The 15,515-nt window shown below is 46.5% G+C and overlaps 1 protein-coding gene across 2 annotated transcripts in view; it reads left to right on the top strand.

The window, feature by feature from the left end:
• Window positions 1-4,368: 4,368 nt before the first annotated feature.
• Znf592 (zinc finger protein 592) overlaps window positions 4,369-15,515 on the top strand; it is a 44,479-nt gene continuing 33,332 nt past the window's right edge. Inside the window, exon 1 of one of the 2 annotated variants that reach the window (XM_027408275.2) lies at window positions 4,369-4,500. The gene's annotated coding sequence lies outside the window, so the exon portion shown is untranslated. Of the gene's footprint in view, window positions 4,501-6,403; window positions 6,517-15,515 lie in introns of those variants that run through there. The other variant, XM_027408276.2, reaches the window with a different exon arrangement.

The following is a 15,515-nucleotide window of genomic DNA, read 5'->3' as shown; positions in this document are numbered from 1 at the left end:
TAAACTACCTAAAGTAAGTTTGGAGTCTTGGGGATCTTGTATTATCTCATCCAGCTTTTTGTTGTTCCTTTTTGAGACAGGGTTTCTCTGTGTAGCCCTGGCTGTCCTGGAACTTGCTCTGTAGACCAGGCTGCCTCCAACAGAAATGCACCTGTTCTTAGGGGTGCCTAGAATGCATGAAGCCTTGGAGAATCTTGGTTCAGTCACCAGTACTACAGAAAGAAGGAAGGGAGCTGAAGAGGAAAAGACCAGGAGGCTGAGGCAGAAGATGCAAGGTTAAGGCCAGCTTGAATTGTAATCTAGACCTTGTCTCAGAAACAAAAATCTAGGGTCTAGGGATATAGTCCAGCTAGTATAACACTTATCTAGCATCCATGAGGCCTTGAGTTTGGTTCCCAGTACTACATGAATCAGGTTTGGTGTACATGCCTGGGAGGTAAAGGAAAGAGGATGAGAAGTTCAAAGCCAGGGTAAGCTACAGAGTTAAGTTCTAGAACAGCCAGAGCAGAGACAGAACCTATCTCAAAAATCAAACATGGGTGGAAAGATGACAAAGTGGAGGGATGGCTCAGTAGCTAAAAGCACTTGCTGTTCTTCCGGAAGAACCAAATTCAGTTTTCACTTTGGTTCCCAGGATCCACATTAGGCAGCTCACAACTACCTACAACTCCCAGGTTCAGGGTCATTTAGCAGCCCACACGTGTCTACACATTCTTCTGGCCTCTGAGGACACCTACCCATACATGATATATAGTCATACAAACACATAAACAGAAAATAAAATCTTAAAATTTAACAAAAAATGAACAGTCAACAACCCCTAGTTTGAGGTGCATGCTTCTTTTTCCTTTTTTCCTCCTCTCTGGTAATTTCTCTCTAGACAAACTCTATTGTCTAGTGAAAAATGTGATTAATAATCAGAGAAGCAATGGCCAATTTTCATTGTATAAACAACTGAAATACACTGGTTGTTCTCCCTGCCTCATTGTTCTGAGTCAACCAAATGTCCCATCATTAGGACCAAAGGGCTAAAGCCTACAGTCTCACTGAGTAAGAAATAATGGGGAAATCCACTTCACACTGTATCGCCAGCACAGTTCAAGCTCCATTGGTTCATCTAGGTCTGGGATGTCTAGAGTTTAGCCAGACCCATTTGTGCCTTATTCCTCCTCTGACCTCCCAGATAAGCTGCCCTACTCTTCTAGAGGAGTCCTGGGCGATGGCCCAGAAGTCCTCATGGTGGGTATTCTCGGACTTTGTACCATCTCCTTTACCTGGGACAGTCTCCTCTGTCCCTAGGTAAACACCTAGGCCGTTTTGATTGTTAGAGACCTATACACACCTAAAAGATCTAATTCTGATTGCCTTTCCTAAATCCTAATTCTTTGAAGTTGGTGTGCATGTGCAATGTGACAAATTCATCTGTGTGTGTTCTGTGACAGTGTGGGCAAGTTGGAACCATGGCATGCTTGTGGCGGTTAGAGGATAATCTCCAGTGTTGGTTCTCATCTTCCTTCCTCACTTTAGATGAGATCTCTTGTTGTATTGGCCAGGCTAGTCGGCCCCTGATCTTCCAAGGATTATGTTTTCTCTGGCTCTCACCTACCCACAGGAGTGCTAGGATTACAAATATACCATGTGCCTGGATTGTGTGGCTGCTGGGGAGTCAGACTTGGGCCTCACACTGTGCAGTGATTACTTTTACCCACTGAGCCATCTCATTGGCCCCTCAATGTGATTTTTACTGCTATCTCTCGGGTTTATTTCTAACTGTGTGTGTGTGTTTGCACACACATGCAAGCACATGAATACCAGTGCCCGAGGAGGCCAGAGGCGAGCTGCTTGATGTGGGTGCAGGACTCAAGCAGGTGCTCCCCAAGAGCAGTCTATACTTTTAACCACCGAGTCATCTTTCCAGCCCCTCAACATGGGTGAGGGGCTACAAAGACAAAACAGAACCAACCCTCATGTTTATTTAACATCTTATTATCCTGGCTATTTTGTTCACAGGTATAGTGCATTATTGGAGTGAAGTGAATAAATGAAATGATAACCAGGGAATGGAAACAAATCTGAGAGGGAAATGTTTTTTGTTGATTTGTAAGCTTTTAAACAAATTTAGGAATAGGGCTGGTAAGAGATTGCTCAGTGAGCAAGGACTCTTGCTACCAAGCCTTATGACCCAAGTCCAGTCTCTGGGACTCACATGGGAAAAGCAGAGGACTCTCCCAAGTTGTCCTCTGACCTCCACACATGACCACACACATACTCAGACACAGGAATGCACACAAAATAAAGAAGTTGGGACCAAAGATATTTAGGGAGAAAAAAAAAATCAAGTGCCTCACAAACTTCTAGAGATAATGTCAGCTATGCAGGTTGTGCTATTTCCTATATTAAGTGGTATAGGTTTTATTGGTTTTTTTTGGGGGGGGGCAAGGGCAAGGTCTCATGTAGCTCAAGTTGGTCTCAAAGTGGATCCATGGCCAAGGCAAACCTTACATTCCTCACTATCCTGCCTTCTGTCTCAGGAGTAGAATGCTGGCACTACAGGCATTCATGTCACTACGGTATGGTAGTTTGAACCAACTGTAGCTAAAGTTTAAAAGACAGAGGATCTACCTGTATGGGTGCCTTGTAGGGTCATCCTGGTAGTTGATATGTGGAAGCATACATGATTCCCCAACTTAAAAAAGAAAAAAAAAAGTCCCGAGGTACATGGTGAATTTAATCCCAGCATCGGGAAGGCAGGGCCAGGCAGATCTTGGAGTTCTTTTAGGGCCAGCCTGGTCTACAGGGTGAGTTCCAGGATAGCCCGGGCTACACAGAGAAACCCTATCTCAAATAAGTAAATAAAATCCTTCCCTTTTCTCTTTTGGCTTTTAGGTCAGTCTTTCAATGAGTAATACCAGCTTGCCTTGAACTCAAGATCCTCTTGCCTCATCCCCCTAAGAGCTGGGAATGCACACATGCACTACCACACGGGAGAAATATTTCCATCTTTGTGTTGTTGTTGGTTTTAGAGACAGAGTTTCTCTGTGTAGCTTTGGAGCCTATCCTGGCACTCACTCTGTAGACCAGGCTGGCCTTGAACTCACAGAGATCCTCCTGCCTCTGCCTCCCGAGTGCTGGGATTAAAGGCGTGCGCCACCAACGCCCGGCAAATATTTCCATCTTTATTCACCCTTTAAGTCTTGTTGGATAAAACACCCTTTTCTTGGATTTCCTCCTCCCCACTTCCCATCTTTTCTGGGATACGCACTACAAATTATTCTACCCTGCTTTGGCTTCTTTACTTGAGCTCTCCTTTTCAAATTGGAAGAAGAAAAAAACAAACCTTTCTTTTACTCCTCCTTAAGATAGAGGCCTAGTTTCCTTTCCATCTCCCTGCCAAACTGCTGGAACCGTTTCTCTTTTCATTGCCTTATCACTAAACATACTCCTCATCCAAGTGTCCGGATCAGTCAGGGCCTGGCACACAGCTGAATGTCAGTCCCAGTCCTTTTGGAAAGTGTCGCCTCTTTCCTGGTTTCTTCAGAAGGAACTTCTCCATGCTTAGCAGTCCTTCAGGGCACTCCAACCTCCCTGTTGCCTTAATGCTGCAGACCCAGGTGCTTCAGGTTCTTGGAAAGTCCTGCGGGCCACCCTCGTAATCTTCTGCCCGCCTCTCCAAGTTCTTGCCCTGCAGCCATAGCTTCCCCCGTAAGCCCACGAACCGCCAGTCCACCCTGAGAGGTTACCAGCCCTCGACTCCGCTCCCCGCACCTCCCTTGGTTCCCCCAGAGGCAACATGTCTCGCTTGCGCCCCACGTCTCCAAGCCTGCGAGCAAGTCCTTATATCTTGCGATGACCAGAGCCATTTAGGGCGCACCTGAGTGCCCAGGCCCACGCCAACTCCTGCTTCCTTTCCCTTAACAGCCGTGACTAGGCCCGGCTCCTGGGGCGCTCGCAGTCCGTTCGGCCCGCAGTCGCGAAGGCACAAGTCGTCCCTCTAGTGGGCGGCCTGGGCCGCAGCGAGGCCTCAGAGGCGCGTCAGAGCTCCAAAGGCCCAGGCGGCCGGGAGAGGCCGCGGGCGCGGGCCGCTCCGCCCCGGGTGTGAGGCCGCGCGGAGGGCGACGGGCGCCAGCCCAGGTCGGACTCCCGGTCCAACCTAGTGTAGCGCCGTCCCCGCCCCATCCCTCCTCGCGGCGGCGTCGCTAGCTAGGGTCGCGCTCGCCTGAGGCGGGAGGCGCGAGGCCGGGGCCCGGGCCGGGGCCGGGCCGGGGCAGCTCCTCAGCCGCACCGCCCTGGCCGGTGCCCAGGCCCGAGTCGCCTTCCGCCCGCCCCTCCCCACCCGCGGCCTCAGCCAGGTCCCGCCGCCAGCCCGGCTCCCGCCCCGCTCCCCCCGGAGCCGCAGCCCCGCCCGCCACCGCCGTCGCCATGTGTGGCTCCGCAGCCGGCGCTGGGACGCGCGCGGCCGAGCCCGGGGCCTGCCGCTGCCGCTGCTGCCGCCGCCGCCAGGTAAGCGCCCCCGCCGCCGGACAGGGCGAGGCCACCGCCCCAGCCGCTCCAGCTCGGGCAGGGGAGTCTGAGGAGAGCGGGCTCGGAGGCCCGGCCGCGGCCCGGCCTGCAGCCTGGCGGACCCTGCCCGCCCGCCGAGGCGGCAGCCACTTCCCCGACTGCCGCCAGGCGGGCCCGGCCGCCCCCCCCGCCCCCGGCCCGGGTCGCCGGCCCCTTCCGCCGCCGCCGCCGCCCGCCGCTCAGGGGCGGCCGGGCACGCCGCTGTCGTCCCGCGCGCGACAGGCGGCCGCCCGCCGAGCCCCCGGCCCGGGCAGGGATAACGGTGCACTTCGCCTGGCTGGGACGCCCTGTCAGCTCCACGGTCCCCGCCACGCGAGGACCAGGCACCGTCACGGGGCAGACACTCGGAGCGTCGGCCCTCCTCGGCGCCCCTCAGTCACCCCTCCGCTACGCCCAAGTTCTGACCCCTGGGGAGGTTTCTCCCGGGGCAGACAAGTCTTCCTCCTCCAGAGTTGGGGTCCTCAGGGGGGTGACCAGGCCTGTTGATCAGGGTTGAATTTCCCTCTCTGCGGGGACTCTTCCTGCCAACCTAGGGTCTAGGGGGGAAAGGCTTCGTGTGACCCGGGGGGAGGACAGGGGAGCGTCTGCTGGACAGATGGCCTCCTGGCCCTGGCTCAGCTTTTGTGAGGGGGAGGGGTCCGTATGACCTTAGGTATGCTCGCTCTTGAGAACCGCGGGATTATTGAAGGTGGTTAGGGATTTTTAACTATTTTTATGAGCAGGCCAGAGGTGACATTAAAAGTCCAGGGTTGGAATAAACCCATAGGCCCACCCAGGGAGCAGGTTTTGTATCCAGGACTAGCCTAGATAGTTCATTCATGAGGAGGAGAGTGGGAATTGGGTGGGTAAATGGTTTTTGGACCAGGGTTTGCCTGCTTACCCCCAGGTCTGTGTTCGTGTAGGGGCTAGAGGGTGCTTGTGTCAGGTGTACACTGGCTGAGCACACAGTGTGCTCGGCCTGATGGGTGCTCAGTGGGATTTCAGACTTCTGTTTGCTAAACTAACAGGTACATACCGTGAAAGAGAAGGGGAATCCTGGTGCTGATGCTTTTTTTTTTTTCTTTTTTCTTTTTTTTTCATTTTCTTCTATTCCACTGACGATTGCTTGGTTCATTTAGCAATTACTCCTCCCCCACCCCCCTTTTTTAGACAGGTTGGCCACCAAACTCAGGTCTTAACCTCCCCAGTAGTTGGGGCTTCAGGCAACCATGCCTGATTGTAAATAAATAAATAAATTAAAAAAAAAAATTCTGAGCACTTGTAGTATGGGCCATGACCGAACTAGGTTTTGGAGATACTGTGTCATCCAGAAAGACACTACTATAAGTGTTGGAGACCTTAGCCTCGAGACAAAGTCCAGTAATTAAAGAAAATATTTGTCAATAAATATATGCTTTCGATGTGGTGAACAAAGCAATGAAAAATAACTACCCTTGTAGAGTTTCCGTCTAGTGTGTGGGAAGACCGTAAGTAGTGTCTAATAGAAGAGGTGCAGTATGTTACAAAGCACTAAATACTAAAGGGAAAAAGAGGAGAGGGAAGGAGAATCGGAGGTAAGGGGTTGGTGTTTTTTGTTTTATTCTTTGTATATATATTTTAACTATGTCTCCCTGACTGGCCTGTCTAGGTCTTTCTGCTTTAGCCTCTTGAATGCTGGGACACCTAGACACCAGCACTCCTGGGCTTTGGGAGTATTTAATTAACATTACAATGGCAGGGGACTTATAAGAAGGTATCTAGGAGGTCTCTCTGTCTCTGTCTCTCTCTCTCTCTCTCTCTCTCTGTGTGTGTGTGTGTGTGTGTGTGTGTGTGTGTGTGTGTGTGTGTTTGGGTTTGTTTTTGCAGTGGGGGGAATCAACTCTAGGTCCTCACTCTGCCTTTGAGCTCTACCTGGCCCAGATGAATCTTTGGAACAAAACTCTGAAGGAAATGGCTATATGAAAGTTATACGCTCTGGTGAGTTCAAGGGGGGAAAAGATGAGGAAAGAGAATGATTTAAGTTGGGGGCTCAGGGAAGGCTTCCTGGAGGAAGTACCACTGCTAACTCATAAAGAAGGCTTAAGAGTTAACCATTTGTGGAACAGCACTCAGCTTGGCAACTTGGAGGAAGTGAAAGAGGTTCATGGGGCTAGAGGAAGAAAGAAAGGGGAGAGGGGAGATAAAAGTCTGTGGCCCTGGCCTGGGTTGTAGGGACGCCTACCCTCTTTTAGGTTGGATTGTAATTTAGGGTAATTAGGAGTATTTGCATTTTATAAGGCCTCTGGCCTGGGTTCTGTTCTGACTTTGAGATAATGCTAGGATTTCTCTGTTGAAAAGATCTTAAGTTTGTGGAACCTCCTTTCCTGTAAGTTCTTTACTCAGGTTTATCAAGGGAAAACGAAGTAGAATTCTGAGTGTCTGCTAGGTGGGAGGACCCATCTGAATGATTTTTGTGTACATTATCTTACTACTCTGTACACACTAGAAGACAAGGTTTTCATGTCCCTGGGTGAGGTGATGTGTCTACAGTGATGATTGTAACAGCTGGATTGAAACCTGGCCTGCCTTATTCCAGCACTTACTGGCTTTGGAGTAAGACTATAGGACTTTAATTTTACTCCTGACACTTGTTCACATAGATGTTAAATTATTTAACCCTGCTTATGCCTCAGTTTCCTCATCTTCAATGCAAGTATCTATTTCATAAAGTTATGCAGATAAAATTGAGCCACATAGCCGGGTGGTGGTGGCGCATGCCTTTAATGCCAGCACTTGGGAGTCAGAGGCAGGAGGGTCTCTGTGAGTTTGAGACCATCCTGGTCTACAAGAGCTAGTTCCAGGACAACCTCCAAAGCCACAGAGAAACCCTGTCTTGAAAAACAAAAAAAAAAAAAAAAAAAAAAAAAAAAAAATTGAGCCACATAAAGTTTAGCAGTTTGTTCAGTTGATTCAATAATATTAGTTTCCAGCCGGGCGTTGGTGGTGCACGCCTTTAATCCCAACACTTGGGAGGCAGAGGCAGGCGGATCTCTGTAAATTCGAAGCCAGCCTGGTCTCCAGAGCGAGTGCCAGGATAGGCTTCAAATCTACACAGAGAAACCCTGTCTTCAAAAACAAAAAAAACAAACAAAAAAAAAATAGTTTCCATAACTAAAAAAAAAAAAATCCTGTTGCTTCTTAGCTATATTGTGACTATTTTAGTTAAGACTAAATAGATAACTCAGGTAGGGTTTTTTGTTTGTTTTTGTTTTTTATTTGTTTCAAGTCAGGGTTTCTCTGTAGCCCTGGCTGTCTTGGAACTCTCTGTAGACCAGGCTGACCAGGCTGACCAGCTCAGAGATCCACCTACCTCTGCTGGGGTTAGAGGTGTGTGCCCACTACCACCACCTGGTGATAATTCAGTTCTTTAATTTTGTGTAACTGTCTCCTTTCCCTCTTCTTTCCTCTTAATAACTTAATGCCAACGTTGTTTCCATGTGATCAATCATTCAGCATTGATATTTCATGCTTTGACACTATGCTAGAATTTAAAAAAAGCGAGAAGTTAGGTATCATTTTCTTTTCAGTAGACTATATAGGAAAAGTCAATTATTGTAATAAATGGATTATAATCACGATTTAAATTCTCTAATATAGTGGTGGTTAAAGGGCTACTGGGGGCAGGTTGTGGTGTCCCAGTCCTGTAATCCTAGAGGAAGGAAGAAGATAAGGAAGGGGCTCAGCTTGTAGTGTTTGAAGCCAGTCCGTGAGGTGTGAGTTCCTAAAAATGCCTGGGGGAGGGGAGGGAAGGCTTCAGGGAGGAGGTGACTGCTGAACTGAACTTTGAAGGACGGAAGAGGAGTTTTGCAGGTTAGTGAGAATGTGAAGGACATTCTACATAGAGTGCCCTGAACATGAAATGCAACTATTAGAGACCTCATTGTGTGTAGATGAGTTTGGAAAACAGGGCTATCTGAGAGACAGGTCAAGAAGTTTGTGTTTTATGCTGTAAGCCATGGTGAAGTGCCAGAGAGCATTAGATACAACTCTTGCATTCCCTGTGGCTAGAGAGCAATGGTCGCTGTCAGTCTTGAGCAGCTTTGTCTCTGTGGGGACCCTGGGCTTCAGTATCAATTCCTAGATTTGGAGACCAAAACTTGAGTTTAGTAAGGTTTTCAGCTGATTCAGGGAGACTGACTCATTAAGTAAACTCGGAGGAGACTGATGAGTAAACCTAAACTATTAATTGACTGTAAGAATGGAACAGTAGAATGACAGATGTTTTTATCCTCTGACCATTGTCCCCACCTCTCTTCCCCTTTCTGGCTAACGCTAGGCAACTTACAAACTCTCTCGGTTCCCATTTGGACACGAACATTTTCTCTGCTCTATTTAGTCTTAATTCAATCACTGTTCTGTATAGTTGATGATGATTATTGATAGAGCTGATGGAGCTGTGTTATTCGGGTAGGATCCTGTGCTTGTGAAATTTAGATAAAAGAGGAAGAATAACTTTAAAAAATATGGACAACTTCAGGGTTAGTCTGGCCAACATGAGACCTTTTCTTACTCAAAAAAGAAAAATTAAGTAAATTTTAGAAAGAAAGGAAATTTGATGAGAGAGGTTCTTTAGAACTAAGCTAGCCGAGAAAGTACATGGAGATTCTGTGTTGTAGCAGTAGTCTTAGGCTAAGGAGTAGTATGGTTATATGCACTGGAATTGTTCAGGGTGTAACACAGACTGTAGATGATTTTTTTCCTTTAAAACTCTAAAACTTGGGGCTTTGGTGGAGATGGCTCAGTAGTTAAGAGCACTTACTGTTCTTGTAGAGGACCTGAGTTGGGTTTCCATATCCATACCAGGAGGCTCACCACACCTGTAATTCCAGCTTCAGCAGATCTGACTGATGCTGTCTTCTGGTCTTTGTGGGCACCTGAACTCATGTGCACATACCCACACTTAGACACATGAAATACACATGTAATTAAAGTGAAATTCTTATAAAAACCTCTAACATATATAATTATATAAGATACATGAATTCGTGAAGAAAAATTAGGAGATGCAGATAGGAATACAAAGGAAATAAAGCTTGCCGATAAATCCTATATTTAGAACTATTGTTAACATTTAATTAAAATTGTTGTTTTTCTTTTCTTTTTTTTTTTTTTTTTGCTTTTCTGAAACAGGATTTCTCTGTATAGTTCTGACTGTCCTGGAACTCATTCTGTAGACCAGGCTGGCCTTGAACTCACAGAGATCCGAATGCCTCTGCCTTCTGAGTGCTGGGATCAAAGGCTGTGTAACCACCGCCCGGCATCTTGTTGCTGTTTCTTAAAACAGGGTTTCATTGTAGCCAAGGCTAGCCTTGAACTGATCTTCCTATCTCCCAAGGAGAGCTAAGATTACAGGCTAGGCCATGGCCAGTTTAATGTTTGATATTTGTTTTGTTGTTTAGTATACCGGGGGCTGAATCCAGGTCCTTTGTGCATGATAAGCCAGTGTTCCCCCACTGAGTTTCATCTCCAAGCCCTTTTGATATTTGAATTAGATCTTTATTCTCATGCCTATTTTTGTATGTATGTTTGTTTAACTTTCTCTTTTATAAAAACAGGAACATTTTGTATGGTAAAGAATTGTGAAAATTGGTGTCTATGAGGTAGAATAATCGCATATACCTAAAATCTAAATCTTTCTATTTGTGGCATCTGGTCTATTGCTTGCGCTAGGAGTATAGAATATGATCCTCATTAGAAAATTACATTATGGGGCTGGAGAGATGGCTCAGGGGTTAAGAGCACTGATTGTTGTTCTTCCAGAGGTTCTGAGTTCAATTCCCAGCAACCACATGGTGGCTCACAACTATATGTAATGTGATCTGGTGCCCTCTCTGGCACGCAATGTATACATGATAAATAAATAAATAAATCTTTTTTTTAAAAAAAGAAAGAAAATTACATTACATTTAAGAAGATTTTTTTTTCTCTTCCCAGTTTTTATTTTGACAGCAGGGAAGCATATTTTGATATAATTTATCCAATGCATAATTTTATGCCTCCCAGAAAAGTAAATGACCTCATTTCAAGTTTGGTATTGCCAATCAATGTTTACTGTGTGACTTTAGTTAAGTTCTCTACCATCTGCATTTCAGAATCTGAAGGTGTTAAATCAAGAGGTACAGTAGCCCTTTATTCTTTTTTAATACAACACTGCACCCCAGCCCAAAGCAGCAGAACCAAACTGGAACCCTCTGAAACCATGAGCCAAAAATAACCCTGTTGCCCTTTTAAATTATCTCAGCTGAGTGGGGCAGTGTGCAAAGCCCTTCATTCTTGTTAACAAACTCCAATAGTCAAGACAGGATGTGCTGTCTGTTTGTGGTTGTGAAAAGACCGACAAGGTTGAGTGAAGAAGAGCATGTGTGCTTCTGGCCAGGAGCCAGACTGACTTTTGGTCTCAAGTTAGTATGTGAGTGAAGTCTACATGGTTTTAGCCTAAATCTAGTTTCAAAAGTTCCAGAGTTATTAGGGACCCTGAAAGATTCTGAAACTTTATTGAATTTTATTTAAATTTGAGACAGAGGGGCTCTACATAGTCCTGGCTGTCTAGGAGCTCATTATGTAGTTCAGGCTGACCTCAAACTCACAGAGATCCACCTGCCTCTGCCTCCCGAGTGCTGGGATTGAAGGTGTGAGCCACCACCGCCCATCTAAACTGAAAAACTTTTGAGTGGTCCAGAGATGGCGCTAAGGAACTTTCACAAGGAATACAGATTCATCTTTAGAAGCCAGAGAGCCTCTGCACCAGGGCTAACTCAGCATGACGGCTTCCCCTCTGCATAACAGTGTCCTAGGAGATCTTGCCTCTGAGTGGAGTGTATTTTTTTAAGTCAGTGTTTTTTTTGAAGGATTTATTTATTTATGTCTGAATGCTCTGCATGTTCTTCTGCTCTACAGGAGGGCATTATAGATGGTTGTGAGCCACCATGTGAGTGCTGAGAATTGAACTCAGAAACTCTGTAAAAGCAGCCAGCACTCCTAATTGCTGAGCCATCTCTCCAGCTCTAGTTTTTAAACTTTATTCTTTGTATTTTCTTTCTGCCATTTGAATCTTATAAAGGTTTTGATATCTCATCTTCACAAAAATAAATACTCAGTAAGGTCTACTTTCATTTTGGAGACAAAAACTAAGGGCTGTTTAGCAAAAACTGAAACTGTTCTTCCTTATAAAAGAAGCACGATGTTGGAATTAACTTCATCTGCTGGGCCATGCTGAAGGGCAGGTGCATTTAGATGCTTTGAGTTGGCTTTCCTTGTCAGGGTCATTAGGCTAGTACCTCTGATTGGAATAGTCCTTGAATCCAGAGAGCCTGGCATACTGAAGAGAGTGTGAGCCTGACTTGGGTCTCTTTTTGGGGTGTAGGGTGGGGAGGAGGATCTTGTAGTCTAGTATAGCTTCAGCTCAAACACCATTCTGCTTCAGCTGCCTGAGTCCTGGGATTGCAGGTCATCCTGGAACTCTCAAATCTCAAACCCCTTCCTCCCAAGTGCTAGAATTATGGGCAGGCACCAACCTCACCCAGTTATCCAATTTGAGTGCTTGCTCCTTCCTTCCTCCCTCCCTCCCTCCATTTGTTTTGTTTTGATTTGGAGACAAAACTATTCTCTGTATAGTTTTGGCTGTCCTGGAACTTGATCTGTAAACCAGGCTGGCCTCAAAGAGATCCACCTGCCTCTGCCTCCCAATTGCTAGGATTAAAGGTGTATGCCACCACTGCCTGGCTTCTAAAGAAATCAGTTTGTTTCTGGTGTGGTCTGGTTTCAGTATGGTCCCAGTGGGCAGTCTCCCCCACATCCACATGGAAGATCACAGAAGTCTTGAGGGTACAATTTAGAGCCCAAGAGACTGCAAAGAAAAGGAGTTAAGCTCATATGTAGGCTCAACAGTTAAGAGCACTTGCTGCTCTTTTTTTTGAGGGGTGGTGGTGGTTCGAGACAGGGTTTCTCTATGGCTTTGGAGGCTGTCCTGGAACTAGCTCTTGTAGACCAGGCTGGTCTCGAACTCACAGAGATCTGCTTGCCTCTGCCTTCCGAGTGCTGAGACTAAAGGTGTGAGATACCACCGCCTGTTAGGCCCATATTGCAAGTTTAAGGTGCATCCCTAGGATTTCTCTTTTTCTGGAGGCTTGGCACTTTTTGGGGTGAGGTGGGGACTTGTTCCTTCTTCCTTGCAGTCTTTGGATGCAGGAATATTTTATCCACACTACCTGAATGGGAGCTGGTGGAGTTGACTGTTGCTTCCTGTTTATACCCTCTTTGCTGCAGTTTACAACATTCTCCTTTCTGCCAATTTAGTTTATCAAGTCAAAGGTGCTCACTTGTGCAAGGCAAAGGGCAAAGTGAGACTGTAGCAATGAATTTCGAACGTATGGGCCAGTTGTAACTACAACCCATGCTGTTTCAAGGTCTGAAAGCAAAGCTAAGTCCCCGTTTTGTCATTCCAGAGGGGAGAGTGTGTGCCAAGCCGCTGTTTACATTGTTCTGGAAGGGCTTTCTGTCTTGACCTCTTTTGATGTGTGTTTGTGTATTTTTTTTTTCTGAGATACAGTTACTCTATGTAGCCCTGGCTGGCCTAGAACTCACAGAGATCCAGTTTGGACTGCCTCTGCCTTCAAGTGCTGGGATTAAAGGTCTGCATCAGCATGCCCAGTTAGTTTTTTGTTTTTTAAGACAGCTTGGGCTGGCCTCAAATCTCTATGTAGTGTGTGCTAATCCTGAACATCTGATTCTCTTGCCTCTACCTCCCATGTGCTGGCATTATATGCATGCATCACATGCCAACTCCTTTATTTGTTTTGAGACAAAGTCTCACTATGTAGGTCCAGGTGGCTTGAAATTTGCTGTGATACCTTGGCAGTCCTTGAATTTGCAGTCCTTCTGCCTCAGACTCCCTGATCCTGATATCAGGGTGAGCCATCACACCTAGGACAAAGAATGTTTTTCTTGTATTTAAAATCCTACATAGCTTTTTTTTTTGCACCTGTACATCATTGCTAGGCAATGTACAGTAAAGTATGAAAGGCTTACCATTAGCCCAGCCCCAGAGCACTGTGCTTTGTAGGACATAAAAGAATCACGTGAGATGAACTTTGCCTTTTGGAGCTCTCCCACTGCAAGCAATTACAGAACAATTCTAGACCAGAAGTAGCTTTTTTTTTCTTTTTTTTTCCTTTTTCTTTTCTTTCTTTCTTTCTCTCCCTATCTCTCTCCTCTCTCTCCCTCTCTCCTCCCTCCCTCCCTCCCTCTCCCCTCTCTCTCCCTCCCTCCCTTTCTTTCTTTCTTTTCTTTCCCTCAAGGCAGGGTTTCTCTGTGAGACCCCAGCTGTCCTGGAACTCTCTGGATCTGCCTGCCTCTGCTTCCTGAATGCTGGGATTAAAGGCTTGGATTACTACATCCAGCTGACTAGAAGTATCTTCAAGGGACTTTTCTTTTTTCCTTTTTTTTTTTTAATTCGTTCAAATTAGGAACAAGCTTGCTTCACATGTCAATCCCTTCTCCCTCTCCCTCCCCCCCCCCCAACCCCCCACCAACTTCCACTCATTCCCCCTCCGCTCCTCCAGGGGGGGGGGCTCCCCAAAATCCACAACATCATCCTGGGCGGGGCCTAGGCCCTCCCCCATGTGTCCAGGCTGAGAGTGCATCCCTTCATGTGGGATGGGCTCTCAAAGTCCCTTCTTACTCCAGGGAAAAATATTGATCCACTACCAGGGGCCCCCTAAAGTGCCGAGGCCTCCTCATTGACATCCATGTTCAGGGGTCTGGATCAGTCCCTTGCTGGCTTCCCAGACAGCAGTCTGGGGTCCATGTGCTTCCAAGGGGCTTTTCTTCATAAGGGTGGTGGTTATGTGCTACTTGTTTGAGGTGGCTGGGGTTACCTCTTGGGAACATCTCTGACATCCAAAATAGAGTGACACCATTTGGAAGGAGATTGTGGCAATTGTATAATTTCATTTTTCATTACTTGCTCCCATACCACATCCCATTTTAATTGTTTTTTGTGCTGGGGATTTAATCCAGGACATTACCCTGTCACTGAGCTGCATACTCAGCCAACTGTCACCACTGACCCTATCCTCTTGGAGAGAGAACCCTATCCACAAAAGAAGAGCCTCAACTCGTTGCATGCCTATATGCCATTACTTTTTCATTCTTAACCTAGAGAGGATTTTAAAAATTATTTACACCTCCTGGGAGAGGCTATACTTTTTGTAGGTTTATTTATTTATTTATTTATTTATTTTTGGTTTTTGGAGACAGGGTTTCTCTGTGGCTTTTGGAGGCTGTCCTGGAACTAGCTCTTGTAGACCAGGCTAGTCTCGAACTCACAGAGATCCGCCTGCCTCTGCCTTCCGAGTGCTGGGATTAAAGGCGTGTGCCACCAACGCCAGGCTTACTTTTTGTAGTTTATCAACAAACAGGAAACTAATTATCAGGAATTAATTTAACTGAGGGAATGCCTAGGACTCAGGCAGGCACTTGGGGCAAGGACTCTGAAGTGACACACACACTCCTGCACGGCAGGAGAGAATTGAGGGTAGCAAAAGAAACCTTTTAAAGAAATCCCCCTTCGTAACTACTTTATTTATGGGTGTTTTGCCTGCATGTGTTTCTGAGAAGTACCTGTGGTGGTTAGATCTACCCCATCTCCCTTGGGACTGGAGTTACTGATGGTTGTGAGCTGCCATGTGGGTTTTAGGAATCAAACCTGGATCCTCTAGAAGAGCAGCCAGTGCTCTTATCTGCTGAGCCTTCTTCTGGTCCCTATAAAAACTGATTTTGGTGTTTGAGATAGGGTCTCATATAGTACAGGTTAACTTTGAACTTGCTGTGCAGCTGAGGTTGGCCTGGAATTCCAGATTTCTTCTGCTTCTACCTCTCAAGTGCTGGGATTATAGGTTCCCTCACATGGACAGGAACAGTCTGTTTTGAAGCAAGGT

Source organism: Cricetulus griseus, chromosome 3 (assembly GCF_003668045.3).
Source record: "Cricetulus griseus strain 17A/GY chromosome 3, alternate assembly CriGri-PICRH-1.0, whole genome shotgun sequence".
Lineage (NCBI taxonomy): Eukaryota > Metazoa > Chordata > Mammalia > Rodentia > Cricetidae > Cricetulus > Cricetulus griseus.
This window is presented reverse-complemented; position numbering and strand designations above follow the sequence as displayed.